The sequence below is a fragment of the Heptranchias perlo genome, unplaced genomic scaffold (genome assembly GCF_035084215.1).
Source record: "Heptranchias perlo isolate sHepPer1 unplaced genomic scaffold, sHepPer1.hap1 HAP1_SCAFFOLD_134, whole genome shotgun sequence".
In the NCBI taxonomy this organism is placed as follows: Eukaryota; Metazoa; Chordata; class Chondrichthyes; order Hexanchiformes; family Hexanchidae; genus Heptranchias; species Heptranchias perlo.
This window is the reverse complement of record NW_027138580.1, coordinates 940001-964259: the sequence shown is the minus strand read 5'-3', so window position 1 is coordinate 964259 and position 24259 is coordinate 940001. Positions and strand designations below refer to the sequence as shown.

Genomic DNA, 24259 nt, shown 5'->3' with positions numbered 1-24259 from the left:
TTTTGGGCCAGACCTATCCTTCTCCATAGCTATCTTAAAACTAATGGAATTATGATCACTGGTCCCAAAGTGATCCCTCACTAACACTTCTGTCACCTGCCCTTCCTTATTTCCCAAGAGGAGGTCAAGTTTTGCCCCCTCTCTAGTCGGGCCATCCACATACTGAATGAGAAATTCCTCCTGAATACACTCAACAAATTTCTCTCCATCCAAGCCCCTAATGCTATGGCTGTCCCAGTCAATGTTGGGAAAGTTAAAGTCCCCTACTATTACCACCCTATTTTTCTTGCAGCTGTCTGTAATCTCCTTACATATTTGCTCCTCAATTTCCCGTTGACTATTTGGGGGTCTGTAGTACAATCCTATCAAAGTGATCTCTCCCTTCTTATTTTTCAGTTCTACCCATATGGACTCAGTGGGCGAACCCTCGGATATATCCCCTCTCACTACTGCCGTGATGTTCTCCCTAATCAAGAACGCAACTCCCCCTCCTCTCTTACCTCCTGCTCTATCTTTCCTATAGCATCTGTACCCTGGAACATTGAGCTGCCAGTCCTGCCCCTCCCTTAGCCATGTTTCAGTAATAGCTATAACATCCCAGTCCCATGTACCCATCCATGCCCTGAGTTCATCTGCCTTGCCCATCAGACTTCTTGCATTGAAATAAATGAAGTTTAATCTAGACTTCCCTTGGTCTTTGCCCTGCTTTCTCAGACCATCTGTCCGGTCATGTTCTGTACACTCTCCCTTACTGCCTTTTGTTTCTGTCACCACTTTATTTCCCACTGACTTCCTGCATCGGTTCCCATCCCCCTGCCACATTAGTTTAAACCCTCCCCAACAGCACTAGCAAACACTCCCCCTAGGACATTGGTTCCAGTCCTGCCCAGATGCAGACCGTCCAATTTGTACTGGTCCCACCTCCCCCAGAACCGGTTCCAATGGCCCAGGAATTTGAATCCCTCCCTCTTGCACCATCTCTCAAGCCACGTATTCATCTTAGCTATCCTGTCATTCCTACTCTGACTAGCCCGTGGCACTGGTAGCAATCCTGAGATTACTACCTTTGAGGTCCTACTCTTTAGTTTAACTCCTAACTCCCTAAATTCAGCTTGTAGGACCTCATCCTGTTTTTTACCTATATCGTTGGTGCCTATATGCACCACGACAACTGGCTGTTCACCCTCCCCCTCCAGAATGTCCTGCAGCCGCTCCGAGACATCCTTGACCCTTGCACCAGGGAGGCAACATACCATCCTGGAGTCTCGGTTGCGTCCGCAGAAACGCCTGTCTATTCCCCTTACAATCGAGTCCCCTATCACTATAGCTCTGCCACTCTTTTTCCTGCCCTCCTGTGCAGCAGAGACAGCCACGGTGCCATGAACCTGGCCACTGCCACCTTCCCCTGGTGAGCCATCTCCGCCAACAGTATCCAAAACGGTATACCTGTTTTGGAGGGAGATGACCGCAGGGGACCCCTGCACTGCCTTCCTACTCTTCCTCTGTCTGTTGGTCACCCATTCACTATCTCCCTCAGTAATTTTTATCTGCGGTGTGACCAACTCACTGAACGTGCTATCCACGACTTTCTCAGCATCGCGGATGCTCCAAAGTGAGTCCATCCGCAGCTCCAGAGCCGTCAAGCGGTCAAACAATAGCTGCAGCTGGACACACTTCCCGCAGGTGAAGGAATCAGGGATACAGGAAGGAGCCCTGAATTCCCACATCTCACAAGAGGAACATGACACGGCGCTGGGATCTCCTGCCATGACTTAACCCTTAAATTAGCTTAAGAACAACTATAATGTCAAGAGAAAAAAAAAGGAAAGAAAAACTACTTACCACTCCCTTTAAGGAGTTTACTCCTTTAAATTGTTCTCAATTTAGAGAATGTTAACTACACTAGGGACCTTGATTCACTAAAAAATAAACGCTACTTCCTATAAGACCTGCAGACCTTCCCTTTCCTTTTCCTTCAGTCACTGCAGATCAGGAGAAATACTCACCTGAACCTACTCACCAATCAGGTGCCTCCCCTGTGTCGCGTCCCGATCTGATTCCTGACGTCACTTCGAACTCGGTCGCAGCTCCGCTCGGCTCCTCTCAGCGCTCTGAAATCCCGCCTTTTATCGGACGCTCCCTCCGCTCGGCTCGGCTCCTCTCAGCGCTCTGAAATCCCGCCTTTTATCGGACGCTCCCTCCGCTCGGCTCGGCTCCTCTCAGCGCTCTGAAATCCCGCCTTTTATCGGACGCTCCCTCCGCTCCGCTCGGCTCCTCTCAGCTGTTCTCAGCGCTCTGAAATCCCGCCTTTTATCGGACGCTCCCTCCGCTCGGCTCGGCTCCTCTCAGCTGTTCTCAGCGCTCTGAAATCCCGCCTTTTATCGGACGCTCCCTCCGCTCCGCTCGGCTCCTCTCAGCTGTTCTCAGCGCTCTGAAATCCCGCCTTTTATCGGACGCTCCCTCCGCTCGGCTCGGCTCCTCTCAGCGCTCTGAAATCCCGCCTTTTATTGGACGCTCCCTCCGCTCGGCTCGGCTCCTCTCAGCGCTCTGAAATCCCGCCTTTTATCGGACGCTCCCTCCGCTCGGCTCGGCTCCTCTCAGCTGTTCTCAGCGCTCTGAAATCCCGCCTTTTATCGGACGCTCCCTCCGCTCGGCTCGGCTCCTCTCAGCTGTTCTCAGCGCTCTGAAATCCCACCTTTTATCGGACGCTCCCTCCGCTCGGCTCGGCTCCTCTCAGCGCTCTGAAATTCCGCCTTTTATCGGACGCTCCCTCCGCTCGGCTCGGCTCCTCTCAGCCGAGTCTTCTCTATAACTCCTTCTCTCCCTCTTTTCACTCCCTGACTCTCGAAAGGGGGGTCTCTCTCTTTCCTGTTCCTTTTGGGGGATGGCCCCGGGGCTGTCACTCACACAGTGGGATCTCCCCTATCGGGCTCACTCTCAAGGGCGCGGTGGCCAACGAGGCCTCGTGTATCTCTCCAGACAAAGGAAGAGCGGTCAGCCCAATTCTCATCTCTACGTTTCACGGGCTGATTGAGTGGCCCTCAAAATGTCGTTGCCTCTGGTTGGCCAATCTTGGGCCTCCAACACTCGAGGGGCCTGCCCCTCAAACCTCCCTTCACTTCAAGGCCGAGGCTGGCGGCCTGGACTTGTTCTCTTCCTCCCTGCCTGTTCCCAGGCCATTAACCCTGAGGCCTCCTTGTTATGTGAGAGGCTTCGAGAGCTGTCTCCTCCTGTGGCTGCAACTGTTTCCGTTCGCAGTCTCCACCAGTCGGGCAACTCCCTGAGATGCAAAAGGCCCTGATAAAACTGACAGAAACTCATCAGTTCCCATATATTCCATGTCCTGTTTGATTAATACAGACAGCTGATCATAGAAAGACAGGAAAAGTTACACATCAAAAGTGAGATGTGGACTCAGAGATGGTTCCCTTATCAGTACGAGAGGCCCAGCTATCGTCCTTCCTTGGTTCTGGAATGTGGTTGCCTCGCGACGTGTTCGAACCGACAGGCCCATTTCACTGATCTTGCCTCAGGAAGTGTGTTTTTAACCACGAGGACTGAATTTGTGTGGAAACTATATTCCCTTACAGAGTGGGGCAGTGGGATTAGTTTGGGATTGATACAGGGCTGTGGGGAGAGAGTGGGGCAGTGGGATTAGTTTGGGGATTGATACAGGGCTCTGGGGGAAGAGTGGGGCAGTGGGATTAGTTTGGGGATTGATACAGGGCTATGGGGAGAGAGTGGGGCAGTGGGATTAGTTTGGGGATTGATTCAGGGCTATGGGGAGAGAGTGGGGCAGTGGGATTAGTTTGGGATTGATACAGGGCTATGGGGAGAGAGTGGGGGAGTGGGATTAGTTTGGGATTGATACAGGGCTATGGGGGGAGAGTGGGGCAGTGGGATTAGTTTGGGGATTGATACAGGGCGATGGGGAGAGAGTGGGGGAGTGGGATTAGTTTGGGGATTGATACAGGTCTATGGGGAGAGAGTGGGGGAGTGGGATTAGTTTGGGATTGATACAGGGCTATGGGGAGAGAGTGGGGCAGTGGGATTAGTTTGGGATTGATACAGGGCTATGGGGGGAGAGTGGGGCAGTGGGATTAGTTTGGGGATTGATTCAGGGCGATGGGGAGAGAGTGGGGGAGTGGGATTAGTTTGGGGATTGATACAGGTCTATGGGGAGAGAGTGGGGGAGTGGGATTAGTTTGGGATTGATACAGGGCTATGGGGAGAGAGTGGGGCAGTGGGATTAGTTTGGGATTGATACAGGGCTATGAGGAGAGAGTGGGGCGGTGGGATTAGTTTGGGGATTGTTACAGGGCTATGGGGAGAGAGCGGGGCAGTGGGATTAATTTGGGATTGATACAGGGCTATGGGGAGAGAGCGGGGCAGTGGGATTAATTTGGGATTGATACAGGACTATTGGGAGAGAGTGTGGCAGTGGGATTAGTTTGGGATTGAGAGAGGGCTATGGGGAGAGAGCAGGGCAGTGGGATTAATTTGGGATTGATACAGGGCTATGGGGAGAGAGTGGGGCAGTGGGATTAGTTTGGGATTGAGACAGGGCTGTGGGGGGAGAGTGGGGCAGTGGGATTAGTTTGGGATTGAGAGAGGGCTATGGGGAGAGAGCAGGGCAGTGGGATTAATTTGGGATTGATACAGGGCTATGGGGAGAGAGCGGGGAAGTGGGATCAGTTTGGGATTGATGCAGGGCTATGGGGAGAGAATGGGGCAGTGGGATTAGTTGGGAATGATACACAGCTATGGGGAGAGAATGGGGCAGTGGGATTTGTTTGGGATTGATACAGAGCTATGGGGAGAGACCGGGGCAGTGGGATTAGTTTGGGATTGATACAGGGCTATGGGGAGAGAGCGGGGCAGTGGGATTAGTTTGGGATTGATACAGGGCTATGGGGAGATTAGTTTGGGATTGATACAGGGCTATGGGGAGATTCGTTTGGGATTGATACAGGGCTATGGGGAGAGAGCGGGGCACTGGGATTAGTTTGGGATTGATACAGGGCTGTGTGGAGAGAATGGGGCAGTGGGCTAAGTTTGGGATTGATACAGGGCTATGGGGGGAGAGTGGGGCAGACCCCTGGGGAACACCACTGTCCACCTTCCTCCAGTCCAGAAAACAACCGTTCACCACTACTCTCTGTTTCCTGTCACTTCGCCAATTTCCTATCCATGCTGCCACTGCCCCTTTTATTCCATGGGCTTCAACTTTGCTGACACTTTATCAAACGCCTTTTGGAAGTCCATATCCACATGGACCGCATTGCCCTCATCAACCCTCTCTGTTACCTCAACAAAAAACTCAATCAGGTTAGTTAAACATGACTTTCCTTTATTAATCCACACTTGTCCAAGTGACTATTAATTCTGTCCCGGATTATCGTTTCTAAAAGTTTCCCCACCACCGAGGTTAAACTGACTGGCCTGTAGTTGCTGGGTTTATCCTTACACCCATTTTTGAACAAGGGTGTAACATTTGCAATTCTCCAGTCCTCTGGCACCATCCCCATATCTGAAGATGATTGGAGGATTATGGCCAGCACCTCCGCAATTTCCACCCTTACTTCCCTCAGCAACCTCGGATGCATCCCATCCGGACTGAGTGACTGATCTACTTCAAGTACAGTCAGCCTTTCTGGTACCTCCTCTTTATCAATTTTTAGCCCATCCAGTATCTCAACGACATCCTCTTTTACTGTGACTTTGGCAGCATCTTGCTGCAATTGTACAGGGCTTTGGTGAGACCACACCTGGAGTACTGTGTGCAGTTTTGGTCTCCTTATCTCAGGAAGGATATACTTGCCTTAGAGGCGGTGCAGTGAAGGTTCACTAGATTGATTCTTGGGATGAGAGGGTTATCCTATGAGGAGATGTTGAGTGGAATGGGCCGATACTCTCTGGAGTTTAGAAGAATGAGAGGTGATCTAATTGAAACATTAGATTCTGAGGGGGCTTCACAGGGTAGATGCTGAGAGGCTGTTTCCCCTGGCTGGAGAGTCTAGAACGAGGGGGCATAGTCTCAGGGTGAGGGGTTGGACCTCTCTTCATGATTAGATCTCCTTCTGGTCTCTAATCGGCCCCACCCCTCCTCTTACTACCTGTTTACTATTTATATGCCGATAGAAGAGTTTTGGATTGCCTTTTATTTTGGCCACCAGTCTATTCTCATTCTCTCTCTTTGCCCCTCTTATTTCCTTTTTCACTTCCCCTCCGAACTTTCTATATTCAGCCTGGTTCTCACTTGTATTATCAACCTGACATCTGTCATACGCCCCCTTTTTCTGGTTCATCTTACTCTCTATCTCTTTTGTCATCCAGTGAGCCCTGGCTTTGGTTGCCCTACCTTTCCCCCTCGTGGGAATGTACCTAGACTGTACCTGAACCATCTCCTCCTTAAAGGCCGCTCGTTGTTCGATTACAGTTTTGCCTGACAATCTTTGATTCCAATTTACCCGGGCCAGATCCGTTCTCAACCCACTGAAATTGGCCCTCCTCCAATCAAGTATTTTTACTCTAGATTGCTCCTTGACCTTTTCCATAACTAATCTAAACCTTATGATATTATGATCTACGCTGCACTCCCTCCAAGGCCAATATGTCCTTCCGAAGGTGCGGTGCCCAGAACTGCTCACAGTACTCCAGGTGCGGTCTAACCAGGGTTTTGTATAGCTGCAGCATAACTTCTGCTCCCTTGTACTCCAGTCCTCTCGATATGAAGGCCAGCATTCCTTTTGCCTTCTTGATTATTTTCTGCACCTGTTCATGACACTTCAATGATCTATGTACCTGTACCCCTAAGTCCCTTTGGACATCCACTGTTTTTAACTTTTTACCATTTAGAAAGTACCCTGTTCTATCCTTTTTTGATCCAAAGTGGATGACCTCAAATTTGTCTACATTGAATTCCATTTGCCACAGTTTTGCCCATTCACCTAATCTATCAATGTCGCTTTGTAATTTTATGTTTTCATCTACACTGCTTACAATGCCACCAATCTTTGTGTCATCGGCAAACTTAGGTATGAGACTTTCTATGCCTTCATCGAAGTCATTAATAAATATTGTGAATAATTGAGGCCCCAAGACAGATCCCTACGGGGCTCCACTAGTCACATCCTGCCAATGTGAGTACCGACCCATTATCCCTACTCTCTGTTGTCTTTCGCTCAGCCAACTTCCTAACCAAGTCCGTACTTTTCCCTCGATTCCATGGGCTTCTATCTTAGCTAACAGTCTCTTATGTGGAACCTTATCAAATGCCTTCTGGAAGTCCATATAAATAACATCCATTGACAGTCCCCTGTCCACTACTTTAGTCACCTCTTCAAAAAATTCAATCAGGTTTGTCAGGCACGACCTACCTTTCACAAATCCATGCTGGCTGTCTCTGATTAACTGAAAATTCTCGAGGTGTTCAGTCACCCTATCCTTAATTATAGACTCCAGCATTTTCCCCACAACAGATGTTAGGCTAACTGGTCTATAATTCCCCGGTTTCCTTCTCTCTCCTTTCTTAAAAAGCGGAGTGACATGTGCAATTTTCCAATCTAGAGGGACAGTTCCTGAATCTAGAGAACTTTGAAAGATTATAGTTAGGGCATCCGCAATGTGCTCACCTACTTCCTTTAAAACCTTGGGATGGAAACCATCTGGTCCTGGGGATTTGTCACTCTTTAGTGCTATTATTTTCTTCATTACTGTTGCTTTACTTATGTTAATTTTATCGAGTCCCTGTCCCCGATTCAATATTAGTTTTCTTGGGATTTCCGGCATGCTATCCTCTTTTTCTACTGTAAATACTGACGCAAAGTAATTGTTCAACATGTCCGCCATTTCCCCATTGTCAATGACAATATCCCCACTTTCAGTTTTTAAGGGGCCAACACTGCTCCTGACCACCCTCTTTTTCCTAATATAACTATAAAAGTTCTTTGTATTGGTTTTGATATCCCTTGCAAGTTTCTTTTCATACTCTCTTTTTGTAGCCCTTACTATCTGTTTTGTGACCCTTTGTTGATCTTTGTATCTTTCCCATTCGCCAGGATCTGTGCCATTTTTTGCCTTTTTGTTTGCCCTTTCCTTCTGTCTTATACTATCCCTTACCTCTTTAGTTGTCCATGGCTGTTTTTTTTGGCAAGTAGAGTTCTTGCCCCTCAGGGGTATAAACCGATTCTGTATCACGTTAAATGTTTCTTTAAACATTTCCCACTGATCATCAGTCGTTTTACCCATTAACAGATTTGCCCAGTTTACTGTGGACAGTCTCTGTCTCATCCCATTGAAGTCGGCCTTGCCCAAGTCTAGAATCTTAGCAGCTGATTCACTTTTTTCCCTTTCAAACATTACCTTGAACTCGATCATGTTATGATCGCTATTGGATAGATGTTCATGCACAGTTAAGCCGTTAACTAAATCTGGTTCATTACTCATTACTAAATCTAGTATGGCTTTCCCCCTTGTTGCCTCCAGGACATACTGCTGTAGAAAACTATCCCGGACACATTCAAGAAATTCACTACCTTTCTGACAGTTGCTAGTCTGCTTTTCCCAATCTATGTGAAGGTTAAAGACCCCCATTAAGACCACTATGCCTTTCTGACACGCTTGTCTAATCTCTGCATTTATACAATCTAGCACTTCAGAGCTGCTGCCAGGGCTCCTATATACAACTCCCACTATAGTCTTAGATCCTTTCCCATTTCTCAATTCAACCCATAAGGTCTCTGTTAGCTGCTTACCTCTCGTTCTATCCCCCTTTATCATTGAAGTGATTTCATCTCTAATCATTAAGGCTACTCCTCCCCCTCTTCCATTTTCCCTATCTCTCCTGTAGACCTGATAACCCGGTATATTTAGTTCCCAATCCTGACCATCCTGCAGCCATGTCTCAGTAATAGCTATCATGCCATACCCTCCAATTTGAATTTGAACCTGTAGTTCATTTAATTTATTCCTTATACACCATGCATATACATATGTAATAGTGTCTCTGCTATCTCCTCCCTAACCTCTTTTAATATTCACAGATGTAATCCATCCGGACCACGGGTTTTGCTGCTGCCCCCTTTATTCCGCGGGCCACAATCTTGATGATAAGCCGACCAAGTGGTACTTTATCAAACCCTTTTGAAAATCCATACACACATCAGCTGCATTGCCCTCATCGACCCTCTCTGTTACCTCATCAAAAAACTCTATCAGGTTAGTTAAACACGATTTGCCTTTAACAAATCTGTGCTGGCTTTCCCTAATCAATCCATCCTCGTCCAAATGACTGTTCATTCTGTCCCAGAATATCGTCTCTCACTCTCCCCTTGTTACTGTGAGTGCACTGACTGGTGTCTCTCTCTCACCCCTTGTTACTGTCAGTACGCTGACTGGTGTCTCTCTCTCACCCCTTGTTACTGTCAGTACACTGACTGGTGTCTCTCTCTCACCCCTTGTTACTGTCAGTACACTGACTGGTGTCTCTCTCACTCTCCCCTTGTTACTGTCAGTACACTGACTGGTGTCTCTCACTCTCCCCTTGTTACTGTCAGTACACTGACTGGTGTCTCTCTCAGTTAATAAGGGGTGAGAGAGAGAGAGAGAGACACCAGTCAGTGTTCACTCAGGTAGCAGGTTGCACTTTTTAAACTCTCTAATTAAAAAGCCCTGAAAATTCCTACTGATTCGTGAATGCAACCCCATTTTGGAACTGGAGTCTTGTTGACGCATTCGCAAGACTGGCCATTCAAAGAATGTGCCTGAACTTGCTGTTTGAGAATCCTCCCCTTTTCCCCTTGTGCATTGATGGCTTAGAATGGACAGCAATGGGAACAGATTGACAGACATTTGCTGTGATTTTATTTTGTGTCTAAAACCAAATAGGAAGGAAAAGCACGAATGTTTGAACTTTTTTTAAGCTATTGAAGGCATTATTTATTTATTGATGTAACGACACACATTGCATGCACATATTTACTTATCTGTGATCGTACAATCTTACAGCACAGACGGGAGGCCATTCGGCCCATTGTGCCTTTGCTGGCTCTTTGAAAACCATCCAATTAGTCCCACTCCCCCCTATTCTATGTCATAGAATTCTATGTAATATGGAACAGGAACAAATGTATTTATTTTCCATCTCCCTGTAGTGGGAAGGAGAAACACTATTTACTATCCAGGAACCAGGAAAAACACGGACCTCACCGTCTCTCACAAACTCCTTTGCCAATTATTTCTGTGGAAATGTTCACTCCGACCCTCAAAGAGCGTCACCTCACCGCAGGCAAAGTCGTGAGACCCGCCAGTCAGCAGAAACAAACCCCCCCACAACTGCCCGAAGGAACATGGTGCAGTCCTGGATGTGGTTAACAGCAGAATCCAAACCCCTGCAGTTACTTGTGAACTCGCTGGTGTCTCAGCAGGGTGGTGCGCTGAGTGAATCCCTTCCCACACACGGAGCAGGTGAACGGCCTCTCCCCGGTGTGAACTCGCTGGTGTGTCGGCAGGTCGGATGACTGAGTGAATCCCTTCCCACACTCGGAGCAGGTGAACGGCCTCTCCCCGGTGTGAACGCTCTGGTGTCTCAGCAGGTGGGACGACCGAGTGAATCCCTTCCCACACACCGAGCAAGTGAACGGCCTCTCCCCAGTGTGAACTCGCTGGTGTTTCAGCGGGTCGGATGACTGAGTGAATCCCTTCCCGCAGACGGAGCAGGTGAACGGCCTCTCCCCAGTGTGAACTCGCTGATGTGTCAGCAGGTGGGATGACTGAGTGAATCCCTTCCCGCACACAGAGCAGGTGAACGGCCTCTCCCCGGTGTGAACACTCTGGTGTGTCAGCAGGTTGGACGAGCGCCTGAACCTCCTCCCACAGTGAGAGCAACTGAACGGCCTCTCCTCGGAGTGAACAGATTGGTGCATTAGTAGCTCCCACGAGGTTTTAAAAGTCCCAGTGCAGTCAGAACATTGAAACGGTCTCTGATCAGTGTGGACTCGCTGGTGATTCTGTAGAACAGAGAACTGAGCGAACCCCTTCCCGCACACGGAGCAGGTGAACGGCCTCTCCCCGGTGTGAATGTGCTGGTGTGTCAGTAGGCTGGTTGAAGCAGTAAACCCCTTCCCACACACGGAGCAGGTGAACGGTCTGTCCCCATTGTGAACTCGCTGGTGTTTCTGGAGGTTGCATGACTGAGTGAATCCCTTCCCACACACGGAGCAGGTGAACGGCCTCTCCCCGGTGTGACTGCGTCGATGAGTTTCCAGCCGGGATGGGGAATTGAATCCCTTCCCACAGTCCCCACATTTCCACGGTTTCTCCGTGGTCCGGGTGTCCTTGTGTCTCTCCAGGTTGGACGATCAGATGAAGCCTCGTCCACACACAGAACACGTGGACGGTTTCTCCCCGCTGTGAATGGTGCGATCTTTTTTCAGGCTGTGTAACTGGTTAAAGCTCTTTCCACACTCAGTGCACTGGAACACTCTCACTCGGGTGTGTGTGTCTCGGTGATTTTCCACTCACACTGATGTTTGATCTTTTCCCACAGACACAACAGACAAACATTTCTCCTTCCACATTCAAAGGCCGATGATATTCAGGTCCTGATGAATCGAGTGACTCTGTCAGATCTTGACGTGAGGTTTGGTTTGAGTTTCCCGTCTGCAAATCCTCCCCTTCTAATCCCCTGTAAAAGGAGTTTACAAAAGTCATTTTGAACAGACAATTCTAGTTTCTGTGGAACATTCTTTCCCCTCTCGTTCCCCTCAAGCTGTAAATCCCCGTCCCACACTCTCTCCCTCCTCCCTCCCTCTGCTCCACCTCATGTTCACTCTCCCAATTCTCGCTGCTCTGCAGATCCACACTTGCTGGTTCCTGTTCAGGACACAGACACCTGTGATTTCTCATGCAGGCAGCTAAGCTTAATATATGTATAATGTATGTACAGCACTATATTACTGGGCTAAAATATCTAATCTGTGTTCAGTACTATATTACTGGACTAAAAATATATGAAGTATGTCGAGTACTGTGTGAATTGGATCGCTCTATCAGAGAGCTGGCACTGCCACGATGGGCCGAACGGCCTCTCTCTGTCCCCAGTCTGTGATTCCAGGAGTTCCCGCTGAGGCGCATCCACCCAGAATGCCCCGCGCGGTAGAATACGGTCTATCTCCATCAGCAGGAGGCGCAGCGCGCAGGCGCGGGCAGGGCTGGCGGGCGGAGCATGCGCGGTGCGGGTCCCGGAGACGGAGCGGGGCCGAGCGGAGTCTCGGCGACACCGAGTGCGGCTCAGGCCCCGAATCAGAGCCCCGGGGGGTGGGGGAGCGGCGGGCGGAGGGGAACCCCGGGGCTCCATTAAACACATCACCCAGCGCCTACCCGCCGCCTTTTTATTCCCGGTTTTCTTCTCCCGTTTCCCCCGAGTCCGACTGAGCGACAAAACGACAGGCCCGAGGCTGCTCCCAGAATGCAGGGCGCGGGGCCTGGGGAGCATGCGCAGTCTGAGCAGAGGGAAGAGATAGAGGGGTTTCTGGGGCGCGGGGGATTGTGGGGGCCCACCGCCGCCATTACTCGCCGGGTGCGGCTCAGAATCACTCGGTTCACCGGGACCTGAACATCATCGGCCTTTGAACAGGGCAGCAGTGAGAGACCGCACACGTGTTGTGTGTGTGGAGGAGGCTTCAGCCGATCGTCAGGTCTGTCGAGAGACAATCGCAGTCACACCGGGGAGAAACCGTGGAAATGTGGGGACTGTGGGAAGGGATTCAGTTCCCCGTCGGAGCTGGAAACTCATCGACGCGCTCACACCGGGGAGAGGCCGTTCACCTGCTCCGTGTGCGGGAAGGGATTCACTCAGTCTCTGCCCTGCTGACACACCAGCGAGTTCACAAATAACTGCAGGGCTTGGATTCTGCTGTTAATCACATCCACGACTGAACCATGTTCATTCTGACAATTGGGGTTTGTTTCTGCTGATGTTAATAACCCCGAGAACTGGGCTGGAGTTTAATATTCTGGATAAATGTCGAATAAATCAGCCTTGCGTTAAACACACAGTGCATCAAGTCTTTTTAATATGGTGCTGGCAGATTTATTGAATCTGTTTCCACCTCCCTTTCGGGCAGTGCAGTTTAGTTTGTGGAGGGTCGGTCAGGAGAGTGTTGCAGAAATCCAGCCCCAGGGCTATAAAGGCCTGGGTTAGGGTTTAGATGCACAGGGTCCAGAGGTGATCAAAAGTAGGGTCGCCGACAGGTCAGATGGGGGGGGGGGGGGAGGAGCCAGAGCCGCGGGAATCGGGAAGTTGCAGGGGGGACATTGGGCCGTGTTAATAGTTTAATTGCTTGAAGTTTAACTTGATGTCTCCTGCCTGGCAATACAAAGGGACAGTCCATGTCCTGGGCATCCCAGATAGATAATGTGATGACTGGCGGGCCTCTGTTGTTCTTGCGAGCCTCTGATATTAACACAGATCGAGATGTGATTAACTTTGATCGAGAACAAAGCAAATTCTAACATTGTAAATTCTAACAACTGCCAGAATGAACACGGTTCAGTCCTGGATGTGATTAACAGCAGCGATAACAGCAGAATCCAACCGCCTGCAGTCACTGGTGAACTCGCTGGTGTGTCAACAGGTGGGACGACCGAGTGAATCCCTTCCCACACACGGAGCAGGTGAACGGCCTCTCCCCGGTGTGACTGCGTCGATGAGTTTCCAGCCTGGATGGGGAAATTGAATCCCTTCCCACAGTCCCCACATTTCCACGGTTTCTCCGTGGTCCGGGTGTCCTTGTGTCTCTCCAGGTTGGACGATCAGTTGAAGCCTCGTCCACACACAGAACACGTGGACGGTTTCTCCCCGTTGTGAACGGTGCGATGTTTTTTCAGGCTGTGTAACTGGTTAAAGCTGAAGGGTTGGGATTTGAAGCAGCTGAGTGTTGCAGTCAGGCGACACAGCATGACAACCTCGTTTCAGTTGAGACTAGTTTTAAAAACACAAATGGACAAAGTGATTAAGCCTGTGGAGAGAAGGTTAAAATTTGCAGCACAATCGGGTTACGAAGCAGCAACTGTCCGGTGGGTGTGTGCAGGGGATATTTGATTAACCTTTGAGCCGTGTCCAATCACGAGTCACTGACTCAGATCGGCCAAGAGCCCCGAGACAGCAGAAATGGACCCTCCTGTCCAGATAACTGGACAAACTGAGATAAAAGACCGAACTAAAAGAAGGGGCTGAGCGAACGATGGAAAGTTATAATGAGGTTGTTTTTGAATGTTGTCACAGAGCCGGATTGGCTGAGGAATAAGTAATGCAGTAACTGCGATCGGTGTGCTCCAGTCTTGGACTGTATATAAGCTTGTGAATTTTGTTGATCGGGGAGAAGGTGATCGCACAGACCGTGGGGTCAGAGACCCTTCTCCCAGAGCTCGGTTTTAATAAACTGCACCTTTTACTTTCCCACAGATTAGATGTGAATTTATTCTCACCCAACAAATTGGCGGAGTCGGCGGGATACTTCGGAGCTGGAAGACCGCCCGCACCAGGGAGCGGGGCGAGCAGTCAGATTTTTGACCGTCCAGAAACTGGATCAGTCGGAAGGGCGGTGTGAGAGCGAGGCAGTGTCCAAAGAACCTGGTATCTGTGAGGGGTGAGAGATGCAGTTTAAATAGTGGTTCAGCTGATTGAAACCTGATGTGTTATTTCGGAATGTACGTGTCTGGAGGACCCATCCTGAGCCGGAATTAAGAGGGCGACTGGGCCCCATGTGAAGGGCAGAGTCAGTTGGGAATCCGAGACAGACTGAAAGTCTCTCTGCTGTGTTGCGTTGCGGGATCTGTTGTGTTGCATTCCGTGATGTTGTGTATTAACAGCTGCAGGTGAAATAATCACCTCTGACAGCGATAGTTACAAGTCAGGACCGTCATCATGGAAACAGGCCCTTCGGCCCAACATGTCCATGTCGCCCAGTTTATACCACTAAGCGAGTCCCAATTGCCTGCACTTGGCCCATATCCCTCTATACCCATCTTACCCATGTCACTGTCCAAATGCTTTTTAAAAGACAAAATTGTACCCGCCTCTACTACTGCCTCTGGCAGCTCGTTCCAGACACTCACCACCCTTTGAGTGAAAAAATTGCCCCTCTGGACCCTTTTGTATCTCTCCCCTCTCACCTTAAATCTATGCCCCCTCGTTATAGACTCCCCTACCTTTGGGAAAAGATTAGGGGGGACCGGAACGCGGTAAACTGATAACATTGAATACATTCTGGCGGAAGGCGGAGGCCCAGACTGGGGTCGGCCTGGATCAATGAGTCGGCTCCATGCTGACGACCAAAAGGGCTTGATGGATAAAATGAGGAGAGATGGTTGGGACCCCCTCAAAAAACCAACAACACAACGGGAGTGGAGGGAAAAGCAGAAACAAAAGACAACTAAGAAAGCAGGAGTAATTTTAATCCATCAGTTAGTAACGTTAACAAAAAGGGGTTAATACACGAACCAGTGAGATGGAAGAACAGAAAATAAGAGCAGAATTCGAGACTTTAATCGAAAGGATGGAATTGAGAGGCGAGGGAAGAGGAGACAAATGGGATAAAGAAACCCCCCCCGCTGTCTGCCTCGGCTCCACCGAGAGAGGAGAATAATATTCCGGCCGTGCCGATGGCCCCCGTAATACGACACCCAGTGCCAGCTCAAAGTCGATCTCGGGCTTTCTCACCTCTTGAAAAACAAGCCATCCTTAAAGATTTCGGAACCCTGAAACCCCGTGGTCAGAACTCGGAGTTCTGGAGGAATCTGCAGGGAATGTGGGGAGTCCATGATTTCCATCCTCGACACGTCCACCAGTTAGTTTGGGGCGAAACGCCCAGTCGGCAAATGGAGAAATGTAAACCCCGCTGCGGGCATGCAAGACTGAGCGTGGGCGGGTGCAATACCTGCGGGTGTTTCACTGGGGGACACAGCGGGCGGCCTACGGGCCCTTTAAGATCGCAGGAGAAACAGCACTTGGGGGCCCGACTATAAACTGGGGGGGAAATCCAATCAGTAAAGCAAAGAAAGGCAGAATCTAGTCGTGATTACGGAGAACGATTGTTTGACGCCTATTGCGAATCGTCAGGGCAAGCAAACCCACAACGGACAGGACCAGCCCTTCATCCAGATGTTTAAGGATGGACTCTCATCGGTACACCAGGCCATCCGAAAAATGGGGGGAGTAGCCGCCCCTCCGTATGATCTCGCAGTTCAATGGGCACCTCAGATAGATGCGAGGGAATCTGAACACACCGAAAAGGGAGGTGTAAAAATGAAACAGGAAAGGGTAGCAGCAGGGAGAGGCATCGCAATCAAACAAGAGGATTCAGGGGAACTGTTGGAATTGTGGGAAGATGGGACACATGGCAAGGGATTGCAGGAGTGGAGAGAAAGGGAGATGTGACTGTTGCGGTGAGCCAGGACACCAGAGTCGCAGCTGTTGGCAGAAGAAAGGAAAGGTGGACCAGACACAGGGCACTTATCTCAGTCCGGAGGATAGAAGGGACTTTCTGGAGCACCTCAAGTCGAAAGGGAAGAGTCAATGAGGGGAGGCGGCCCCCGTAAAAGGAGGCTCGGATAACCGAGTCTATGGAGCAGCATTATTAGGGGGCCAACCGGGTGGAATGTTCGTTGACACAGGAGCATCGGTATCCTTGACTGATTTTCCCCTTCCGACAACCAGGGAATATTTATATATACAGTAGGATTAGGGGGTATAAAAATTAAGGCTTATAAGAGTGAAGTACAAGTTTTCGAGATAACAGGAAAACTCCTCCCCGCCCAATTTTATGTGTGTCCAAATAACGAAGGGACCATATCAGGAATAGACCTGCTAAAGGAATTTAATATATTGGTGGACTCAGCGCAAAATAAAATTGTTTGGTCCAAAGGAGATGGTCCAAGGTCAGTATAGATAAACCATGCACCAATTTGGCTCGGGGAGGGAGTACAGCATCCTCGAGCAGGGATTGGGAACTGGAACGAAAACCAGACGCCAAATGATGAGAGGGGTTTGGGCTGAGACAAAAACAGGATACCGGACGGGTAAAGACGGAGCCAATCAGGGTCCCAGGTCCGGAACACAAGCCCCATAAGCAACACCCTATTAAACCAGAAGCACGGGAAGCGGGACAAGAAATAGTGGGTGATCTGGAAGAAAGGAGCATAATTAGGATTACCGAAAGCACGACCAACTCGCCCGTATGGCCAGTCACCAAACCGGAGAAATCATTCCGACTGACTATTGATTCGACTGAATTAAACAAGGTCACGCCCAAATTGCACCCAATAGCGGCCAGCCCATCCACAATCTGAAATGCCTTGAACTCGGAGCACAAGATTTTTACAGTTTTGGATCTTGCTCATGGATTCTGGTCTTTACCCTTGGACCAGGAATCCCAGAATAAGTTTGCCTTTACGGTTGGGAAAAGACAGTATCCATGGACTAGGCTACCTCAGGGGTTCAATAACAGCCCGGGGGTGTTCCACCGGGCAATGAGCTCACTGTTAGAAACACTGAGCCTCAACCCGTATCGCAGAACTGCGTTGCAATCCGTGGACGATCTGTTCATCGCCTCGGGAGATGAGCATGGACATGCAGCTGCTTTAATTGATGTCCTACAAGCCCTGGAAACAGGAGGGTTCAAGATAAACCCTAAAAAAGCTCAAATCAGGCAGAGCACAGTTATTTACCCGGGACAACAATTGTCCCAGGGGACCCGAGCCATGCCAGGTGACCGACGGAAGGCCATACAAGAGATGCCCCGACCGGTCTCAGTACGAGGAATCAGGAAGGTTTTAGGTCTCTTTAATTATCGGAGGAATTTTAGACCGAACTTTGCAGCGACAGCGGAACCGGTCCAGAAATTGGTGAAAGGGGGAATTCCCGGTAATACCCCGGGTAGAGTGGAGACTAGAACAGGAGCAGGCAGATGGGAGTTTAAAACAAGCGCTGATATCAGCCCCTGGCCTCGGTCTGCCCGACATGAGGAAACCAGTCCACATTCATTGTGAGAATGAAGGGGGGTTCTACACCGCCGTGATAACCCAACACCATGGGGACAGGCGACGGCCAGTACCATATCACCCCACTAAACAGTCATCCGGAGCCGCTGGATTATCACAATGTGGAGCAGCACTGGACTGAGCAGCGTGGGCGGTAAAGGTTAGCGAGCCCACAGTAATGACCAGGGGACATTATCCTCCATACCAGACAGACGATCGGAGAAATGATCAATAATAACAAGCTCCGGTCAGGAGCGAACATGCGGAGGGCACCTTGGGAGACGGTCCTAATACCTAAGGACCAATCAGTGGGAATTGTTCGGGATACGGGGGGGGGGAGAATCCCGCTGAAGGGATCCTGGGATCAGGGGATCCCCAGGGATGTGCAGAAGTCGATGAGGAAGTTGACGCAGACCCTTTGGAGGAAGATCCTCTGGGAGACCCACACATTACCCGATATGTGGACGGCTCCAGAAAATATGTTGACGGCTCTCCCCGAACTGGGCGGGCGGTCGTAAATGAAAAGTTAGAAACAGTATTGACCGGCAGATCGGACGGGGCATTATCAGCCCAAGTGACAGAATTAGTAGCACTCACTGAGGCCCTGACCCTGGCAGAAGGATAATCAGTAAATATTGACACAGATAGTAGATATGCGTTTGGAGAGCTCCACGATTATATGATAGCTTGGGGAAGAAGGGGATGTGTCACCGCAGGAGGAGATCTCATCAGGCATCAACAGCGAATAGGGGCCCTCTTGGAAGCTGCAAAAGCACCAAAGCAGGCAGCAGTAGTAAAAATTAAAGCCCATCAGAAGGTAGAAACCCGCCAGCAGGAGGGCAATCGGGCCGCGGATTTGGCAGCGCAGCGGGCATTAGAACAGGAACTACCGGTAGCAAGTGCACAGGTAGACCAGATAGACATCGGAAGGTCACACTGGGATACCGCGCCGGGAGAAAAGCAGGAATGGTATCGGGCAGGAGGTGGAGCAGATGATCAGGGGGGTTTGGCGAAAGAACGGGAAGGTAATAGCCCCCCCACCCCCCGCTTGTATTCGACAAACGCTCTTGGAGTTACACCATGGCAGAGATCATGCGGGCAGAGGGGCGATGACCCATCAGGTAGGACAAGAATGGTGGTGGCCAGGTGAAGGAAGGGATGGAGCAAAGTATTGTCTAAATTGTCTGACATGCGCCCAGCATAACCCAGGACGGCCAGTAAAAATACGAATGGCCCACCGGCCGAGACCTAGAGGTCCTTGGGAAAAGATACAAAGAGATTTCACCGGACCGTCACCAAGTTGGAGAGGGAAGAGATATTGCCTGGTCATTATAGACCAGTTTACTCGATGGGTTGAGCCCTTCCCTACTGGGGACTGCACAGCCGCCACAGTGGCGAGAATAATGGCAGAAGGAATAATTCCCCGATGGGGAGGACCAATCCAAATCGATTCAGATCAGGGGACACGTTTTACAGGGAAAGTAATGAAAAAGAGATGCGAATGGATGGGAATAAAGCAAAAATTCCAGATTCCCTCCCATCCCCAGAGTTCGGGAATGGGGGAAGGAATGATCCGGACTTTGTAAACAGCCTTAGCCGAGGCGTTAGGGGAAAAGCAACAGCAATGGGTGAATGAATCACCAACCGTGGGAATGAAGTTAAGGGCGAGCCCAAACCGAACCATGGGTTTGTCCCCTTCCGGATTAATGACGGGGAGAGCCATGCAACTCCCCCATGGAATAATAACAGGAGGAGAGGATACAGGGCCCTCTGAGAGATAGAGTCCGGAGGTACGTCTTGGAACGAAGTAACCAGTTAAAGGGAATGAGACAACAAACGAGGGAGAGACAGGAGGAAAGAGATAAAGATTTGGGATTGACTGCAGTTCCGCCTGTTCCTCCAGCGGGAACTAAGGTAATGGTTAAAGAATGACCAGAAAAACCAGGCTTTGCCCCAAAATGGTGAGGACCGCATCAAGTCCTTGTTAGTGGAGATACTTGCGCATGTTTCGATATCAAGGGGATGGGGCGGTGGGAACACTGGACTCAACTGAAGGTCCACAAGGACTAAAATGCATCTTTGTCTATTTAACAGGTGATCCCTGCAATCAATCTCAATAATCCTTTGGAAAGTTGTTAATCCGTCTTTAAAATGTATTTGACTCTCGGATTGTTTTGTGGAATGTGTGTGGCGTTGACCGGAGTGACACGCCGGCCGGCATGGGAAAAGCGAGAGTTCCCTGTTAATCCTTTTTTTGTATCTGAGTTATGTGTATGTGAGGGACAAGGGAGACAGTGCGTGTTGGGTATATCGTCATATCCCAATCCCCTTTAGACCAATCCCATTGAACGTCATTCAAAGGGCTGAATGGTTAGTCAGTAGAAACAATCCGAGCAGTAGTACTGATGGGAATGACACCCAGAGCAGAGAACGGGAGGAACAAAGAGCACAGTTCAGGAGTGCAGGATATCCCTGAAACATGTTCAAAGGATGGTCCAAACCCCGTGGAGAACAGAAGCGAAAAGCCACCGTATCTCATCCTCACAAACACAACTGGGGGAGGAAGACCCGATGGGGCGAGATGTTGGAGAAGGAATGGAAGCAGAGGGGAAGAGAGGAATCTGGAAGCAGGAAACAGTAGATGTGAACATAATTGGACAACACTCAAACAAGGTTCACCCTGAGAAGTTTGGTGGTTTAACACAACTGGTTTAACAAACCTCACTAGTGGGGGGAAATGGAACGGAATCACAGGGAGGAACGGTGAGTCCGGCCTTTCCACATTCCCAAACCTAACTGCCTACAGCGGGACCTATTTTATTTGTGGACATAAGGCAGACCCCTGGCTTCCAGGAAATTGGACTGGGTCCTGCTATTTGGGATATGTGGTGTCAGACACCCATCACTTGCCCTCCCGAGCAGATCATCACCATTATCGATGCAAAAGGGCAATCACGGCAACAGGGCGGTTCTTCGCTATTTAATTCCCCGGGTATGGGCAATAAAGGAAATTCGACTCGGAGCATCGGTATTGGAGAAAGTAGCTCATGACACAGCTGAAGCCCTGTCTGAAATCAGTGCAGAAATTGTGGCGATGAGAACAACAGCTCTCCAGAATAGGATGGCCCTTGATAATCTCCCAGCTAAAGAAGGTGGCACATGCACAATGATCGGTGCTGAGTGCTGCACCGACATACCGGAGAGCTCAGAGAATAGAACCAATTTGGCCGAACATATACAGAAGGAGGGAAAGAAATGACACCAAACCTCAGGGGAAGGTTGGTTGGACTGGCTCTTTGGAGGATCATGGGGATCGTATTTGATGCCTGGATTTATAATTGTTGGAGTGATGACAACATGTTGTGTTATGATAACAGTTTTGAAAGGATGTTGTAAATTGGCGCTCGCTGGCATTCCAGCAGCATCTGGAGTTCCGATAAAACCCCTGCGATCAACGACAGACGAACGACAGGCAACGGGAGAAGAGGACGAGTCTCACATGGAAAGAGTCACATGATGATCAACGAAGGACGAGCTCAGGACAATTGAGCCCGACCCTCAACACAGGGTGACTCCCCGGGGGAGGGCCAGAAACGGCATCGGACGGAAGTTGATCCCGGGGCAAATCCTAAACTTGTACCGGGTCCAACAGGAGGGACTGAAGGGTTGGGATTTGAAGCAGCTGAGTGTTGCAGTCAGGCGACACAGCATGACAACCGAGTTTCAGTTGAGACTAGTTTTAAAAACACAAATGGACAAAGTGATTGAGCCTGTGGAGAGAAGGTTAAAATTTGCAGCACAATCGGGTTACGAAGCAGCAACTGTCCGGTGGGTGTGTGCAGGGGATATTTGATTAACCTTTGAGCCGTGTCCAATCACGAGTCACTGACTCAGATCGGCCAAGAGCCCCGAGACAGCAGAAATGGACCCTCCTGTCCAGATAACTGGACAAACTGAGATAAAAGACCGAACTAAAAGAAGGGGCTGAGCGAACGATGGAAAGTTATAATTAGATTGTTTTTGAATGTTGTCACAGAGCCGGATTGGCTGAGGAACAAGTAATGCAGTAACTGCGATCGGTGTGCTCCAGTCTTGGACTGTATATAAGCTTGTGAATTTTGTTGATCGGGGAGAAGGTGATCGCACAGACCGTGGGGTCAGAGACCCTTCTCCCACAGCTCGGTTTTAATAAACTGCACCTTTTACTTTCCCACAGATTAGATGTGAATTTATTTTCACCCAACACCGGCATGGACCAGGTGGGCCGAATGGCCTGTTTCTGTGCTGTACATTCTATGTAATATGGAACAGGAACAAATTTATTTATTTTCCATCTCCCTGTAGTGGGAAGGAGAAACACTATTTACTATCCAGGAACCAGTAAAAACACGGACCTCACCGTCTCTCACAAACTCCTTTGCCAATTATTTCGGTGGAAATGTTCACTCCGACCCTCAAAGAGCGTCACCTCACCGCAAGCAAAGTCGTGAGACCCGCCAGTCAGCAGAAACAAAGCACCTGGAAGGAAACCTCTTAAACTCAATTAAATGATTCCCCGTGGGTCAGGATCGAGCGTATTGTCCGAATGCAACTTTATTACACCGACACCAATAGTATAAGAACTATTACGGTGAGACAATAAACTCACACACACTGGTTTCCTGCAGGCCCAAGGTGATCCGGCCTGGCTTCTGTCGATTGGACTTCTGACCGTCCTGTCAGCTTAACAAACCAAAAGCCTTGCTGTTTGTTCTTAAATCATCCCCTTTAATGTGAGTCATCTCACATGATGCCCAGAATATATATTGAAGTGAGATTCCTCCAGACTTCGACATAATGGCCGTGTTAATAGTTTAATTGCTTAAAGTTTAACTTGATGTCTCCTGCCTGGCAATACAAAGGGACAGTCTATGTCCTGGGCATCCCAGATAGATAATGTGATGACTGGCGGGCCTCTGTTGTTCTTGCGAGCCTCTGATATTAACACATATCGAGATGTGATTAACTTTGATTGAGAACAAAGCAAATTCTATCATTGTAAATTCGAACAACTGCCAGAATGAACACGGTTCAGTCCTGGATGTGATTAACAGCAGCAATAACAGCAGAATCCAACCGCCTGCAGTCACTGGTGAACTCGCTGGTGTGTCAACAGGTAGGACGACCGAGGGAATCCCTTCCCGCACACGGAGCAGGTGAACGGCCTCTCCCCGGTGTGACTGCGTCGATGAGTTTCCAGCTGGTATGGGGAATTGTATCCCTTCCCACAGTCCCCACATTTCCACGGTTTCTCCATGGTCCGGGTGTCCTTGTGTCTCTCCAGGTTCGACGATCAGTTGAAGCCTCGTCCACACACAGAACACGTGGACGGTTTCTCCCCGCTGTGAACGGTGCGATGTTTTTTCAGGCTGTGTGACTGGTTAAAGCTCTTTCCACACTCAGTGCACTGGAACACTCTCACTCGGGTGTGTGTGTCTCGGTGATTTTCCACTCACACTGATGTTTGATCTTTTCCCACAGACACAACAGACAAACATTTCTCCTTCCACATTCAAAAAAATGAAGCCTTGAAATACAATGACACAAACATGATTCAATTTGTAAATTAAACCATTTAAAATCAAATAAAATGAATTTTATTCCTTTCTCTCAGTGATGTCTGGGCTGAGAATGAATGTTTGCGCCCGGTTACGCAGTGTGTCACTGGTTCTCCGCTCCAAATGCACCTCTTTCGGCTCACGGTATCATTTACACCTTGCGTTTCTGAACCCCATCTCAGAAATATCAACAATTGGTGCTTACAATGGCGGGCAATCATACCCAGAATGCTCCACACACTAGAATATGGCCGATGTCAGCTGTGGCTCAGTGGGTATCACTCTCGCCTGAGTCAGAAGCACAAAATCTCGGCTGACACTTCAGTGCAGTACTGAGGGAGGGTCACACTGTCGGAGGGTCAGTACTGAGGGAGGGTCACACTGTCGGAGGGTCAGTACTGAGGGAGCGTCACACTGTCGGAGGGTCGGTACTGAGGGAGCGTCACACTGTCGGAGGGTCAGTACTGAGGGAGCGTCACACTGTCGGAGGGTCAGTACTGAGGGAGCGTCACACTGTCGGAGGGTCAGTACTGAGGGAGCGTCACACTGTCGGAGGGTCGGTGCCGAGGGAGCTCCGCACTGTCGGAGGGTCGGTACCGAGGGAGCTCCGCGCTGTCGGA

The 24259-nt window shown here is 49.7% G+C and overlaps 1 long non-coding RNA gene and 1 pseudogene across 2 annotated transcripts in view; one reads left to right on the top strand and one right to left on the bottom strand.

Annotated features, from left to right (window-relative positions):
* Positions 1 to 23694, top strand: part of LOC137308616 (uncharacterized) — a 28493-nt gene extending 4799 nt beyond the window's left edge. The window contains exons 2-5 of one of the 2 annotated variants that reach the window (XR_010959582.1): positions 9045 to 9219; positions 11549 to 11641; positions 14468 to 14651; positions 20137 to 23694. This is a non-coding gene — a long non-coding RNA (uncharacterized lncRNA). The remainder of the gene's footprint in view (positions 1 to 9044; positions 9220 to 11548; positions 11642 to 14467; positions 14652 to 20136) is intronic. The other variant, XR_010959583.1, reaches the window with a different exon arrangement.
* Positions 9937 to 24259, bottom strand: part of LOC137308608 (zinc finger protein 229-like) — a 25203-nt pseudogene continuing 10880 nt past the window's right edge.